The 16,694-nt window shown below is 36.2% G+C and overlaps 1 long non-coding RNA gene across 1 annotated transcript; it reads right to left on the bottom strand.

Moving 5' to 3' along the window:
• Positions 1-2,162: 2,162 nt before the first annotated feature.
• Positions 2,163-6,163, bottom strand: LOC308195046. The gene is made up of 3 exons (XR_013951184.1): positions 5,051-6,163; positions 2,503-2,643; positions 2,163-2,253 (listed from the first exon to the last, which is right to left on the bottom strand). It is a non-coding gene; the product is annotated as an uncharacterized lncRNA (long non-coding RNA).
• Positions 6,164-16,694: the final 10,531 nt, after the last annotated feature.

The raw sequence follows: 16,694 nt of genomic DNA, 5'->3' as shown, positions 1-16,694 counted from the left end.
TTATGTAAAGATTAATTTCGATTTTGCCTCGTAGGCTCTTTTAACACAAAAACCAACTACAAATAACAGCAAAGAAATTTCCACACAGAGATCTTCTGAACTGATCATTATATACTTCAGATCTTTCTTAATTAAGAATTTGACTGCGAACATGTTTAAACTGAACTCTGGAGAAACTACTATGAAGTAAGAATATCTGCATGGGAATTGCATTACTTTGAAAATGTTTCATAGCAAATCAGTTTAACCTTCCTGTATGGGCAAAGACTGAGTCTGTCAAAGTAATGTTGGCAGATGCTAAGGTACAGAGGTAAAATCACTTCTTACATTATTGCCCAATTACAACAAAACGAATTTTAATGATCTGCAGTTGTAAAAACCACTGGAGCATTAAAGGTAACATATAATCATCACCTAATTATTCACCTAACCAGTAAGAGACAGGAAGCAACCATGCACACACAGTAACAAGGAAGGCCTTTTACTAACGACATGTAGTTATCCCAAATTAAAATTCTGTGCACTGTTCTAGTATTATCCACAATTCAGAGTTATTGTTCTACTCACATTTTAGGATGTTCTGTAAGAGGACAACATGGCACCATTCACCCTGAATAGCTGTAAATCTCCTGCATGTAATTTCTGTTCTTCTTGAGTATTCTCCTTCCCTGCCAGTCCTGGTACCATTGCTTCTATGGTAAGGTTTTTCAGCTGTAGAGAACACAAGTAAAGATCCTGGCAGTAGATGAATCTTTCCTAGAATGTAAATGTGGTTCTGTCAAACTAAGGAAAAAAATTACTGTTGGTCAGAGGACAACTTAAACTTAATAGCCCATTCCTGCTCGCAGCACAAGTTAGGGAAGAGGAACTATAATTTCAGGGGTAACTTGCTGAGTCTGTCTAATGGCCATATCCTCAGGGCTGAAGTTAAATCATTTTTTATTAAAAATTCCCAGAAGAGTAACACCAAAGGGGAAGTAATCCTTTCCAGTAAAGGCACTACTCTACAGGTGAAGTAATTATTTTCTTATTTTGAGACTTAGTGGCTATTGCTTCTTAGTTCTACCCAAAGAGCATCCTATTTTTGCACTGATTGGTATTCATAGTTCCTGCTGACTGTTATTCTCCTTACAAAGCTTTAGTAGGTTATTAAGAGTAAGCAGAGCACCACTAGTTGAGAAAGTTAATTTTAAAAAGTGATGGAAAGTACCTTACCAAAATTTTGAATCTATGCTATGAACTTGAATGAAACAATAAAAAATAGCAAGAAGAAAAAAAAAATGTAAACAATTATTTTACATAAAACTGCATAAAGAACTAATCATACTGGATTACCATTGCAGCCATAGAGGATATGTATATAGTAAACTAGAGGTTGAAATCCATGTGAGATTATTATTTATTCTTACACATGAATAGACTTCTATAGACTTCTACTTCCTTTGGAATGGAAATATTTATATTTATCTTGCAACATATTCAGATTTTGATTCTTAGTAGTGAGTTATTCAGTAATATCTCTGATTCTCAATAGCAATATGCAAATTTATACTAGCTGGTGATACAGCCATCAGCTTCTAGACAAATTGAATACCTTCAATTTATTGTTCTTCTAAATATTATATCACACGCACACATATACATACATATATTTCAAATTATTTTACTGGAGGAGAGCAGCTCTTATCCGTCATAATAAGAGAAGCTGTAGCATGACTGCCTCACAGTTACGGATATTATTTGTTTTCTAATACTCCTGTAGACCTTTACAACAATGAAATATCCAACCTCTTTCAAAGCTTACAAAATGTAAAATACTAACATTGACAGTAAAATAAGATCTTTATTTAAAAAAAAAAAAAAAAGAGTGCAATGAATAAAGGACGAATGGACACAGGAGCTGACAGACACATCCATTTCCTAGAAAAACATATTTAAGGGCATTTCAGAGTATTTCTATACGAGCAAGATCTTACAATCTAAGCTGCAGCATCAATAACAGTACTGTAACTCTCCTACACTAATGTGGGCACTCATATTAGAAGAGGAGTGATTTTTACTTCTTAAGCTTAAATCACTTTCAAAGAAGGCTAAAACCAGTGGTCCTGGTTCAGGTTAAGATTTAAGGGTAATACCTTTTGCAGACTATTTTCTTGCACTCACCAGTTCTTAGTCAGCCATCTCTATCCATTTCCAAAACAGACTACTAGTAACTGTCTTCTCTTTCATTTGAAAGTGGTTCAGAAACCTAGCCTGCAAGCAGACATGTTATATGAATCGATATGTGACCAAGTCTTAAGATTCATCTTTGTATTTTAAGAGCAATTAGCAAACAAGAAAAACAAACAGGAAGATCCTGTTTAGAAAAGCCTCGCTTTGAAGGATTGACAAAAGCTACCTTGCTACAACCACTGCAACCAAATGACACTTTCTGTGACTGGCAGAACAGAGCAGCACACGGTATTCATAGGGGATTCCTTTGATCCCAAGAGTATCATTTACCTGTGTTATGGGTCATTTAATTATTTGTCTTAGTCTCTCAGTCTCTCAGTCAATATCCTTTGATGTAACAAATTCAGGATGTCAGTGCTCTGGTATATGGAGAAGTGATTAATTCCACCAACAGCATCTTCAAGGATCACACTGCAATACAACACAGAAGAAAGAAAAAGCCACAAAAGAGGTTAGAGATAAATAGTGTATTTTTCCAATTCAGCTAAGAACTAAACTCTGCATGTTAGTCTGATTGTATTACTGGGCATGGGAGGGTTAGCTATACAATGTTCTTTGGTTTATGGCTTACATGTAAACCTTGTACTTACTAAAATGTAATTGACAGATGTAAGTTCATGGAAATATGTATTTATATATTCTGAAGAAAAGTAATACTAAAGACACAAAAATTCACCTATATTTAAAATGAAAGAATTAAGATGCTTCTCATTCATTTGCTAATAATCCTCATAAAGTACAGTGATATTGAAGCCATTCAACACCAAGTCCACATACACACACACACCTATATTGACATTGTTGTTTTCTCTAACCTTACACATTGCAGTTTTTGAGGTTGTAAAAGCAGACCAATTATAAAGTAAATATTCTGTATAAATACATCATCTAAGATGTAAAATCTGCAATGGAAAATCAGTAAGTTTTAAATTGGTGATAAAACATATATTTTTTAAAATGAAATACTTAATTAAGAGAAGAAGTTTCCAAGGAACACCATGTATTCCTCATTTTTGAAGTATCAAAATCAGGAGTGAAAGTCCACTAAAACGTATGCTGTAGTTACTTAAAAGCATCCATATTACAAGTCTCACCTACTTTCTACAGCACTATTTTGTAAAAGGTATGTAAAGTCTTTCATAAGGGCAAAATCAGTTATTAACAAAGGTCTTAAAAGATGTCAGTATCAGATTTTGTTAGCTGTTTCAAATAATCCCTTAACAGACTATTTTTTGAAACCTCAAGCAATATTAGGATTTGATAGAAACATTAACTTCTGTACCATGACCTTTCCAGTTCTGCTTCCACAAAAGTAATCCACATTTCAACAGATCTGTTCTTTAGATTCTGTTACAACATGCCTTCCCATTCCAGGATAACACACACACTACCATGCAACCATGCTAATGAAGAAGAAAAATTCACTCCTGCTGGGTTTTGCTTATCACTTTCTATAATGTACCTAGACTCTTTGCTATTTTCTAAATTTCTCTGAGGGTCACTCCTGAGGTGCCCTGGACTAGAAAGGAAAATGTCTGCCTGAAGTACAGAGAACCAGGCTAAGAGTACAAAGACAAAGTCCTAACTCAAAAGACGTGGGTTACACCTACAGTAGCGAGTACTGCAGCCCAACAGAATTCTTGTGAGCAAAATCACTGGTGTTGTGAACAAAGCATACACACAACTGGAGTGTTTCAGGATTGTTTACAAAGACTGGCTCTTATCAGCTCCTGTGTGTTGAATGCCCATTGCCTTCATCATCTGTACTCATCTTCAATTCATAATTAGTCCAAAAAGAATCCACTTTACAATTTCTGATACTGCCTCATGACATGAAGTAAACCACAAGAAATGGGAATCATTGGGATGTTTTCTTCAGAAGTACACTCCTGATACAAAACCCAAGTTCAGTAGCTGGACAGTGTAATTTCATGAATGTATATAGTTAGTGTAGGTATGTAAAAGTTTGAAGTTTAATATGCTTGTATGCTTTATTAAAATTAAGCCAAAGTACTCAGCCCAAAAATGTGATGCTCTACTCTGTCTTGCATACTTTGACACTAAAGAATTGAACTCAGATCAGGCCTGGAAGAAGTCACGCTGAAAGACTGAGACTTTGCTTGCATATTCTGTTTGGGCAACTATTGTGGATTTAGATTTTAAGCTTACTCTCTGATGCAAATTTTCTAATTTTTTCATCTATACATTATCTTCTTCATAAGAGTTTTCTAGTACAAAGTCATTTATTAGATTAAAAGGTGTGATCACTTACTTCCACTCGGTGAAAGAGATGATTTTTTTTTAAAAAAGCATGCAAAACCTGACATTTTTTTCTGGGTGGCAAGGTTAGTTGGTAAGAAATTGTCTTTATTTCTATCTGTGTTTGCTCATTTTTATAGTGGGATGATGACTTTAGTAAAGGTCATATTGTTATAATATTGCACACACACACAAAAAAAAGAGAAAGTTTTGAACTTTGTGTCAAAGAAAGGTCCTTACCATTTTAATAATTTATCTTTCTTATATGAGATGTACCATTTAACTATCCATTACAATGGAAAATATGGAAATAGCATAGACTGTTAACAATTTACACTTGCATAAAATAATAGCTGAAATTATAATTGATAAAAATTTAGTGCTTCAACCATTGGGACTATGCCTCTGTGCTTTTTCTCAAGCAAAGGATTATTTGGAGTGAAATATTATGACTTGAGAACACTACGGATGAATAACTCAACTGCATACTGGTTAGTGATAGGGGTCTAAAGAACTGCTCATGCAGATAGGACTATGCTGTGGAAGATTTTCATCTTACCTGTCTCTAGATATCCTGGGAAACTGGGAAAATTAAGGAGTTGCAGCACACAGTTCACTTGTGATCTCTGTCAGCTGTTCATATCAGCACCAGTCAAGGCTTGATCTACAAGCTGATTTACCATGTAGTCATCTAGAATGGTTGCTTTCATATGCACCTCCCTTATCTACCTGCTCTGGTCTGATAGATGGAGGAGGTCGCAGCCCAGGGAGGAGGTATTTGCAGACTTTCCATCACTCTTTTTCATTTTGTTCTCTCTCTCTCTCTATCTTTTTTTTTTTTTTTAATTTTAAAGGGAAACAGAATTATGCTATTTATAGGCCTATGAAGGAAGATTAGCAGAATTGAATGGCAATAATACAGATACAAATTTTATGACATTATTGCCTCAGGCCTAAAAATAAAAAAGTTCAGTGCTAAGAGCACAGCATTTTGGTGCGTGATTTCAAGGACTGTGAAGGTAAGGAAAACATATTTACAAAAGTATTTTTATATTTACAAAAGGGCTGTGATATCAAATGATGCTTTTGGGCATCAAATAATTCTCTTTTTTTTACTATTAATTTACTTTATCAATTTAATAAGCCACATAAGAAACTATAATAAACCACAAAACAGCCAGGCTACCACCCTGCAAAGTTTAACCACCACAGCTACAGTACATAGAAAGTATGGATGCAAACTTTTTAAAGTTTTGATAATGACTGTGAATGGTTTGACATACAGTAAACCTATTTTGTGATGGAGTCTATTGAAAACAGTATGTCTAATCTAGTATTATCTTTTTATGACATATTATACAAACATAAGTTTGATTTCTCTCCTCTGCATTTATTCAGCTGGGCCTTTTGTTGGGTTCCTGGGACTTGTAGAGAAGGCTACAGTGTGAAGAATAAATACCTAAGGTTTGCGTGCACGTTACAAGCAGCATAAAAGCTTTTATCACAAGTTTTGAACTCTCTTTTTTTCAGACACTGTTTAACACCCTATTAATCAACAAGAATGGAACTAGCAGTTCAAATACCACTTATAAAAAGCAGAATAGGAAAAAAACAGAAAGCTTTGTAATGCTCAGATGGCAACAGAATCTCAGGCTTCAGTTTGAAACATCACTGGTATATTCAGCATCAACTGACAGTTTAATTGAGCTTTTAGAAAACAGCCTAAAATATAGCACAAAAATGTAGTTCCACAGGGGATAGGATGGTGACTTTAGCGATTAACTTGTTCTGCAGTAGCTGGAAAGAGAAGAAAACAGGAGAGTAGATATTATGAAGTAGGACAAAGCAACCTTTTTTGTGGTATTTTCTGCCTTATTATTGAAGACTAGGAGCAAAGTAAAAAGACAATTTTCAAACCCAACATTCTGTGCTTGGTATTAAGACTACTACTGAAGAAAGATCTCAGATTGAATGATCATGTTAATGTCAATGACACACAAAAATCTGCAGAAACACCTTCTCAACTACGCCTGATTAATGTCTAAAACCTGAGCTAATAAATGTTCTGAATGGAAAGTCCATCTTATGCAATGCACAATCACTGCCCTTCCCTGGTGAACGATCCTATGAATTTATTGCACTTCTGAGGTTTCAGCAAGCATTTTATACTATTAGTCATAGCTCGTACGTCATTAGTTTTCCATTGTCTAAATGTAGATAATAAAAATACTATTATTTTGGAGGAAAACATATTGACTCCCTACTCTGCATAGAGGAAGCAATCAACGAGGACACATTTCACTTAAAGTTTAGTAATATTTTTAATATTTCTGGAGCTGATAGTGTGGGTTTTGCTGTTTTATGTATTTAGTAAAAATATTTATCTTACTTTAGAACAACCCTTATGAATTTTTGGATAATTTTCTCATCCTTTAATTACGACTCCATTTTTGTGATTGCATTTTATTAGAATCCTTTAGTAAAAAGTATGGATTTTTTTGCCATTCTTTTAATTATTGTAAACAAGCTTTATCAGTTTAGCATTATTAAGTATAGCTTGAATGATAGCATAGGGTAATACTATGTCTTCTTTCTAAAAATCCAAATTGATAGTGCAATATAATGTAAAATAATCTACTTTTGTATATGAAAAAGTCAGAGCCATACAGTTGTTATATCCTTCAATATTACGTTTATTAAGATGTCTCAAACTTATAAATTACATCTGTTTTATTTATGGTTTTCAACAAAATTTGCTAATATTTATGCAACTAACATTCAGCCAGCAGTTTGATTTAAGCTCATTTTTGAGCTTGAGCACTTTTTGGTGTAGATTTAAAGGCAAAAAGTCAAGGACTGACCTAACTTCAAAACAAAACCATCAAAAGTTAGCTCCTCCTCAACATTCTTTGAACTTCCCTCCTTCACAATAATTATAACACTGCTCATCATTGGATGATAGCACATGACCTTGAAGAATGAACACTGAATTAAGTAGAAATATCTGCACAGCTAAATGCCAAAACTAGCGCAAACTTTGATTTGTTTCTACTTCTCTTTTCAAGACGTTGAGCTACTGGAGATAGCATAAGCTACCATCAGTGTAGCCAGTGGGGCCTTGGTATTTGCAAACTGAGTTATGCCAAACAGTAAGAAAACAAGTGTATGACCAGAGAAATAGACTCTGGAAGGAGGATGAGAGCTGGAGACACAACATGAGGGAAAAAAAAAAAGAAGTATAAAACAGAAATATAAAAAGAATTATGGATAGAGGGATTAGGAAAGGAAAAAGAATACAAAGTATGGAAGATAATAAAGAGAAAGGAAATACAGCAAGGACCCAGAATGATTTTTACTTCTCTATCCTTTTTATCAGTCGTTAATCACGAATTTGTACGAAGGGAGCTATTACACTGGAGTTATTTAATTGGTTAGGACAAGAAGTACCCCTCTTCATTGCATCACTTAAATGACACTTACATGCTTAAGGCTTCTTTTTCTTTGCAATTTGGCTCTTATGCTGTCACCCCACGTTCTTAGATTTTTTTCTAAAGTCTTCAATGAGAGCTTTTGTACTGCCACTTTTAGCTAAACAGTTGTTCATAAACACATGCAACAGGAAAATGTTATGCCTCTTTGGTTTGCTTTTCACTAGTCTCAGCCAGGCATAACAGTTTCTTGACAGTGGTGCCGTTATTACCGGCACCATCAGCATTGCAGAAAGCACAACTAGCAAACAAAATAGCTTCCCTCCTTGTCTTATGAACAAAATCCAAGCTCAGCAAGTCCAAGAACACAAGTTCAGCAACACTAAAAACATGGAAATTCTAGGGAGGAAAAAAAAATACTACAAGAAAAAAAAGAGAAACTGAGAAAGATATGACAGTTTTTTTGATTAAAAAGCTACCGATGAATATATTCTGCACACTTAGGAAAGTCCCACTGCACTCATTCATAGCACAGCAAGCTTGGTGCTTGAAGGTATGACATCCCTTTGTTCTTTAGTGCTCATCAAATTCTCTGCTCTTTTTTTTTTTTTTTTTTTCCCAGAAGATCAGGCTTCCTCCTGCTTTTGGCACAAATGTATCTATAGGTGGTTTTATTTATCTCCTTTCATCAAAGGGTTAATTTTTTGTCTTGAATTCATAACTTCTCTCATCTTACTACACTTTTCTTCTTCCTCCCAAATATCTCCCCCACATTTGATAAGTGGGGGCTGACAGAAGAAGGGCAGTAGGAATATGAATGGCATTTCTCAACTAGTTCTCTGCAGATTCAAACCAAAAGTTCTCATATAGCAAAGCAGTTAAGCATGTGCTCTCTTCAGCAACAAGCCCTCCCATGATAGCAACTGCATTGAGGCCTGAGAGCAATGATAGCTCCACTCGAGCTGGGCAGCTCCCAAGCTGCGATAACAGTGCTGCATCCTCATGACTGAAATCATGGTGATTTCTACCAGTCTTCAATTCTGAGTGTTTAACTTTTGGTGAAACTGTTTTCCCACTTCTTTTCGAAGAGTCCTTGTCTTTCATCTGTGACTGTCCTATTGTCTGAACTGGTGGCCATTAAAAAAATCCCAAACTTCAGTGGGTTGTGAAACAGAAAAAAAAAAAATGCAATTACATTAAAAAGCCATAATATAAAAGCAGTTTCCAGAAACTGGTATCATGTGCATTGCCTACAGTGAAAAAAAGGTCAGAGCCTGAGCAATTCAGCGCTCCTGGCATGCTGAGGTATTTCTGAAAATGTATTCATTTACTTGCAGGCAAGTTCTGACCTTCTCCTGGCTAAGGACAAAAGGTTGTTTTGAACTACCTCCAGTTCCAGCCATTCAGCTCAAACAGGCATTGATTTGTGACCTAATGAGATTTTAAGGGTTGCTTTTAAGACATCGAACTAAATTCTGAGTATGTTGAACTGTAACTCTTAATTCTGACATATTGAGAATTTGAGGGCAAAGATATTGTCTCCATACATATTCACAAAGCACTAAATATACTCCTAGCTTCTGTGAATTATTAATATAATACGGGAGAATCTAAGAGGTCTCAAAATTGCAATACTCCATAAAGAAATAAAAGAAAAAAAGTAGTATGTAATGTTTTGCCTCAACTGTCTTTGTCGGCCTCAGTGATGAGAATGTAATAGCTCCCGACCAAGCAGTAACTGAAAAACAGGACAAAGAACAATGCTGCCCTTGATCCTGTAAGCTTATCCTGATGTGCATGGCCTTGAACTTGAACAGTTTCACAGATCAATGTGACTATGTTTATTTATAAATAACACTCCTCCACTGCTCACATTTGTTTTTAGGTGGCTGGGGACCTTGAAGCAACTGCCTGTGGTAAGCCAACCTTTACAACACCCTTACTAAGCCAATCTTTACAACACCTTCTGTGGCCTGCTGTGCTCCTACTCCCCTCACCTGCCCTTCCCCAGAGGCGGTCGGTGGTTACCAGTTGCCTCCAGCATAACTGGCTGCTGTGACAACCTGGCACTACAGCTAAGCCCTACCAAATTCCTTCCTGTTCACAAAGCATCCTAAACAGGACTTAACAAACCAAAACTGAGCAAAAACCACCAGGCCCAGCTCATAACGAGACTAAAAATATTTGTTAATTAATTCTTGTCAGAGCTTTTCACCTTAGATTTTCCTCATTTCAGAGGCTCTGGCTAGGCAGCAGTGAATTCCACCTCCCAAAGACAAGGCACCCAATGAATTCCAGTAGCAAGCCGACTTCAACCCTTTAGATTTATTTGACGGAGCTTTCTTGAAGTCACCCTTTCTTAATAAAACAGTTCTATCTTTTAGCTCCTGGAACTGAGGTGCTTCAGTGAATTCCAGCGTTCATCCAGCTCAGGTTTTACTTCCCTTCCCTGCAGCTCCTGAGGGAGCACGCTGGTGGCCTGCCAGCACCAGTGAACGAAGCAAAGGGTTCAGCCCCGCTGCCACTGCATCAGCGACATATGCTGCCTGACACTCTGGTTAGTATTATAACAAGTAGTAGTGAGGGAGCAAAAAAAACGCAGAAGCTCCAGAGCATCTGCAAAGATCTTCCTTAATATGCATTATTACCACAGGGTTCTGTGGTCCTCTATGGCAAAAGAACTCAACAGTGTAATGTGGGTGGTAAGACATACCTGGAAACTGAGCTTCATTTAAATTTGCAGAAAGCTGCATTTTTCCACAACCTAAAAAAAAAAAAAAAAAAAAAAAAAAAAAAAGGAAAAAATTGCATTTAACTTCAGTGGGAACAGTCTTTACAGCATTAAATAAGCCCATAATTAAGATGATTAATACATAATGCAAGGAGATAAGAGTGTTGAAGGCAGAGAAAAAATGTTATTTTCAGTAGAAATTGGACAGCTGGGGGAGGGAAAGAATGACAATACGCTGAAGAGGAATGCTTGGCTTATTTATTATTTCACAACATTACTCAGGTCAGGACACACTGAGTAGGTTTTACTGAAGCTTAGAGAGAAACTACACAGAGCTGGGAAAAGTTTAACAGGAACAAGAGAAGAGAGAGGGCATGTAAGAGAGCAAAGGTCTGAAGCAGTCCTGAATATCATACTATCATACAGGTATACTTACACCTCACACTGCTTATATATTAGAAATAGATAACTTGTACCAATACTGATATTCACACATCAGTTTATTAGCAAATTTTCTCACTTACATGTTTAAAGCAAGTTCATGTCTGACTGCCCTTCTCCTTGCTAAGGACACACTCAAATATTAACTCAGTAATTCTGACAGCTCCAAAACCAGGAAAATATTCTGGTCTTCACTGCTTACTGAAACATCTTCTGATTTAGATTCAAAATTACACTATTGATATCTACAGTGTTTAACGTGGATTTCCATCTTTGACGGTGCATTTGACTGAACAATACTTGGACCAGTTCTGTTTCGGGAGCTGTGTCAGGCATTGGTTGCCACTAGGTGTTTCAGACAACGTATACAGGTAGAGAATATATCCGTATATGACTAACGGTATAGCTGGAAGAATTAGTTGAGCTTTTGATAACGCAAGCTTTTCTACAGAAACAGATTTCAAAACTAAAGGCAAGTTGAGAAGAATCACTCAAGAGTCTAGATGTGTATCAGTGCATATCTGAACAGAAATAGAGCTTTTTTAACAGAAAGAAGCAGTTGTAGTAGAGGGGAGGGAAAAGAAGGGAAGAAAAGAAGAGGGAGGGAAAGTTGATAAGAAAGGTATTTCCTAAAGAAGGGACACAGAAACAGGTAATTTATAAGAATATGAGGAGTAAAGATAGATTAGAATATTCCACTAAGCCAGGATCCTCACTGGGGCTTTTTGATGGTGAGGGTACAGGCTGTACAAACAGACTCATGGGTTGTGGAGTGTTTCACCTTAGGGATATTCAAAAGCCACTGTGTGTCCATAGAGTGAGCTGAGTCAACAAAAAAATATAGAACATAGACACACACCAGCTCCACCAGCTCTGATCTTCTTTCCTTCACGAAAACGTCACGAAAATATTTTTTTTTTCATGAAACATTCCTGAGCAAACAGGTAGGATGAGACCTGCAGGTTACTGTAGACAAGTTCTCCATCTGGCCCAGGAAGCAAGGTTAGACGTAACTTTTAGAATGTAAAGTGTTTTTGTATGGGTATGAAACTACAAAGCTTATTCCTCTACATCTGCCTGTTAGCATGGAACAGTGCCACACTGCCAGTTCCCTACATACTTCATCTAGCCTGGGATGTGCGTGGGATAAGATGCTAAAAAGCAAGACCCTCATTGAGGAATAAAACAAATGCACAGAAGCAAATTCAAATGTTCATACACAAACACACTCACTCTAGGTATATGCCAACCTTCCGGAAGATTATTTGGTCACAAAAGATGAAATAGAACTGCATTGTATTTGCACATCTATCTGTTGTTGTTGTTTTATTATCACCCCCTCTGGATTCACCTATTTCTACTGGCAGTAAATTTAGGGTCCTGATATAATAAAAATTTCATACAATACTAACATAATCTAGTGGAAAGCCACCATTTAAAAGCTGTTTTTTGATTAAGGTTTCGGCAAAAAGCCTTGATGGTTATATAAATAGTTAAAACTTTTTTTGCCTTTTCTGAACCTCACTAACAAATAAAAAGAGTTGTACAATACCTAGCACTCTTCAGCAACACGACTTTCTGTTTATGCTTTGTATTTGTTTTTATTACTGAATTGAAGAAACACCTAATAAGCTCCTGCTTAGTAACACCAGCCTATGTAATGGGATTGTTCAAGTCCACCAACAATTTCTTAGGTTTGTGTCCTTTGCATTAGCACACTAATGGACTTCATTGTCAATCTGTGTGTCCTATGAATACTTGTTTTCTGTATACTAGAAATCCAATGAAGCTTGCTGAATAAAATGCACTAATAAATTTCCTGCTTTACAGGACAGCTGTGTGGGGCATATGAAAAGCTGAAATTAAAAACAAACAAACAAAAACATTTCATTGCAAAATAGATTATTAATAAATATTAAAATATGGTAATAATAATAATAATAATAATGATGAATTTTGAGATTACATTGATTTACTTTTTTCTCTTCCAGCCCCTGAATGGTGACCACAGGAGTGTGGAATTCATTCTGGGGATATGGCCAAATTGTCCTGTTAATATGATGTATGTAGGTATAAACTCTGCACTACATATTGTGTATGTTCATCTAATGTTTCTGTCCTTTGTTTTCCAGAATTCCCAACATCTTTTCATTTGTTTGCATGCTGCAAGGTGATTAAATGAGCTTCCTGTGTTATGGAAGACCACTACTGGACTCCAACTTCTTAGTATGTCCATTTATTCCAGAACACATGAACATGGCTTATACTGAAATGCCAGTTCTACTTACATTCTCCCCTTCGGGTAAAACCATACACTTAGATGAAGATGTTAAGATGTATCTGAGCCACCATTTCAAGATGCCAATACACTCAAGAAGACATTGCAGCATCATTCAACTCACAGCTCACTGAAGCTTTAAGGTAGCCCAAATTGTATCTTTCTTTTCTGAGCTTGTCAAAAGCTGCATTACAGTTCACAGAGACTATTACTCCTCACTCATCAGAGCTACCAGAAATTGTCTTAAAACAAAAACAAAACAAACAAAAAAAACTGAACATCTTGGAGAATATTATATTACATGCAGGCCAGACACATAGACTGAGAGGTCTACAACACAATCCAGCATATGTCGGTGACCTAAACAGACCTAAAAATTTTAACTTTTAACATTAAATGTGCCTGATTGATAGGAATTTTCTGGTGTGTTGTTGTCTATGGGTTTGGGTTTTTTTGTTTGCTGTTGTTGTTGCTGCACTTCATTTGTTCCATTCAAAACATTAAAACCTAGGAACACGAGGTTTTTTTGAAAATATTGGCCCTGCAGTCTCTATGGTCACAAAATTCCCTAACAGGGGAACATAAAAGCTATTTAACAACAACAAGAATTGGGCTACATCATAGAATCACAGAATATCCTCAGCCGGAAGGATCCACAAGGATTATAAAGACCGACTCCTGGCTCCCCACAGGACCACCCAAAAATCAGGCCATATGTCTGAGAGCATTGTCCAAACATTTATAGTAGTAAATTGAACAGGAACTGCCCTGTATCATTACTGTGTTAGCATGGACTCTGTCACACTTCTGTCCTGTGCTGTTTTTCCCCCAAACAATATCCAGGCATTTTATGGAAAGTGGCATGAGTCTGAGACTGCTCCCAGCATGCAACCTGGGTGCAGCCATTCTGGTTTGGATGGTGAACTTGGCAGTGTGAGTGCCAAGTTGTTTCCGTGCCAGATAAACTATCCATGGGACATAGAGTTTAATACACACCTAACCATGGCAGACAATTTCTACTAACCTTATTCAGCTCTCACAGTAGGAGATGGAGTTAGGCACTATTCACTAAAAAGCATTCTCAAAGGAAAAGTTTTATCTAATCACGTGCTGTGATGAGGTTATCCTCATCCAGTATGAAACCTGTGAGGTCTGCAAAACAATCTCTTTTATCATGCAGATAGCAGCAGCTATTGCATTGCATGGCTGAAAGGTTCTGCATATCAAGGTCTTTGCTTAGGGAGGGTCAGGGGAGATTGGAATTTATCAATATGAATTAAACAGACAAGCTGACCACTCATGACCTTCTCATGAAATAAACTTTTAGGAGCTGGCAGGTGTGACGGTGACTTGACAAAGGCTTTACTTTTACGAGAGAAAAGTTCAAGAGATATCTACCAGAAGACTCTTCAGCTTCCAAGGTGAAACTTAAGCCTTTCTAAGACAAAAATACTTCCTTTCACTTTCATATCTTTTATACAAATACTGCCGTAGGATAATATGGATCAGCTTTAGATTTTTCTGTTGTCATCTTACTCATTTCATATGAGTAAAACAACTGCTTCCCAGTCATGATGAAAATTCTTCATGAACTGTCAAAAAGATAATTGTTTTTTCACAAGTGTAGTAAGGCTTGTCCAATAACTTGCCAGCATAATTTGTTGCTCCAACCTGTAACCATAATATAATTGGTTGAATTTAATCCTGTTTCCATCCATAAATAAAATACTTGAGAATTTTCAAGCAAATAAAGCATGCTCTTTAAAGTCCCTTGGTCAAATAATAAAAGTATTAGCAACCACAGAAAAAATGCCAGTATTAGTGATATGTTATTTGCAATAAATTGTTCACTCACCTTTTTTGCCACATGGATGCTTGGGATCTAAAGCCTCAGTCACAAGAACCTGTTATACTAATATGACCACTTAAGACTCTCACTCTGAATCTACACAGCCTTTCAGGCAACGCTGAAAGCTTTTACAATGCTTTTGATATCAAACACCTTGTCCATTGTACCTCCTCTCTGCACCGAGTGCCAACTTCATCATATGTGGCAATTTTCAATTTCACACAACATTGACTTCTTTTCATGCTCTAAGTTATGGTTAGAAATCGGAGTGTTTAATAAGAATAGAATACAGAAATCAAAATGAATTATAGTATTGGACAGTTTGATACTAAGGATTTTGAAACACACAAAAATGTAGCCAACTCCCTTTGGTCCCCAGCATTACAAATACAAGAATTTGACAAGTAATTTGAGCTGTGCAGCTGCTTTATTAAAGCAAATTATTTACCAGTAATGACTGTTGTGATAACTTTTTTACTCACAGGACCATACGGGACACTCTCGCTACATGTTTAAAATCTGCCAGCTACAGATACTCTAACATGGCAGCTAAAAGCTACACCTAACCATATTCTGTATAGCATAATAGAGATGAAATATGTATGAAATAATTGTTTGTATTTGTTTTCAGGTATTTTCTATATGAACATTTCTATCTCTGGCAGCCTGTATCTGACAGCTTCCTTTTTAAATATATAATGTATGGTATATTTAAAATACAACTAGCAGGAAGGAAAAAAAAAAAAAAAAAAAAAAGAAGTGTTTAATTTAACTCAGTTTTACTGCTGGTGCAGACCATACTTTTCAATAGTTGTTCCTAAAATCTACTTTTCAGACCACCTTTAAGGCAATGAGACGGAAGTCCTCACTAAATACAATTAGAGAAAATTATAATGTGAGGCTACCAACGTATCTTATAACTTAATGCAATTACTCCTATGTCAACAATTCTGGTGAATTTCAGCTTTCATATTCACATGTAATAAGAAACAACAAATTATTATGAAATTTATATTCACTTGATACTTTGCTTTGTTTTGCATGCACCAAGAAAAAACCGTCACCAACATTCTAGGCCTTCTAATACACCATTACTAGATGATATTTTACTTTCCTTTACTCATCTTGCAACAAAGTGAATGACAATTTTTTAACATTTTTCATCTCCTTAAGGTATTTCAGTCATTTTAGTCTTGTATAATGGATTTCAGACTGACATTAGGGCTGTTCTTCTTTCGTAGGTCACTGATAAGGATTCCTTGGACTCCTCAACCATATATGAAAAGATCTGAAACTACTTGACTGGAGAAATATGGATTTTATATCTATCCCTGTGATGTCAAGCTTCCACCCCTCTTTTGTACTGACCAACAGACTGATGTGAGTTGTGTGGAGTAGGAACAAAAGCATCCAGAACATTTTAGGCATCTCTCCAATCACATAAAATACAGAAGAGATGGGATTGTATGCATTCCG

This window comes from Anser brachyrhynchus (genome assembly GCF_964034855.1).
Source record: "Anser brachyrhynchus genome assembly, chromosome: 4".
Taxonomy (NCBI): Eukaryota; Metazoa; Chordata; class Aves; order Anseriformes; family Anatidae; genus Anser; species Anser brachyrhynchus.
Note: the sequence above shows the minus strand (reverse complement) of the source record. Positions and strands in the feature narration are given on the sequence as shown.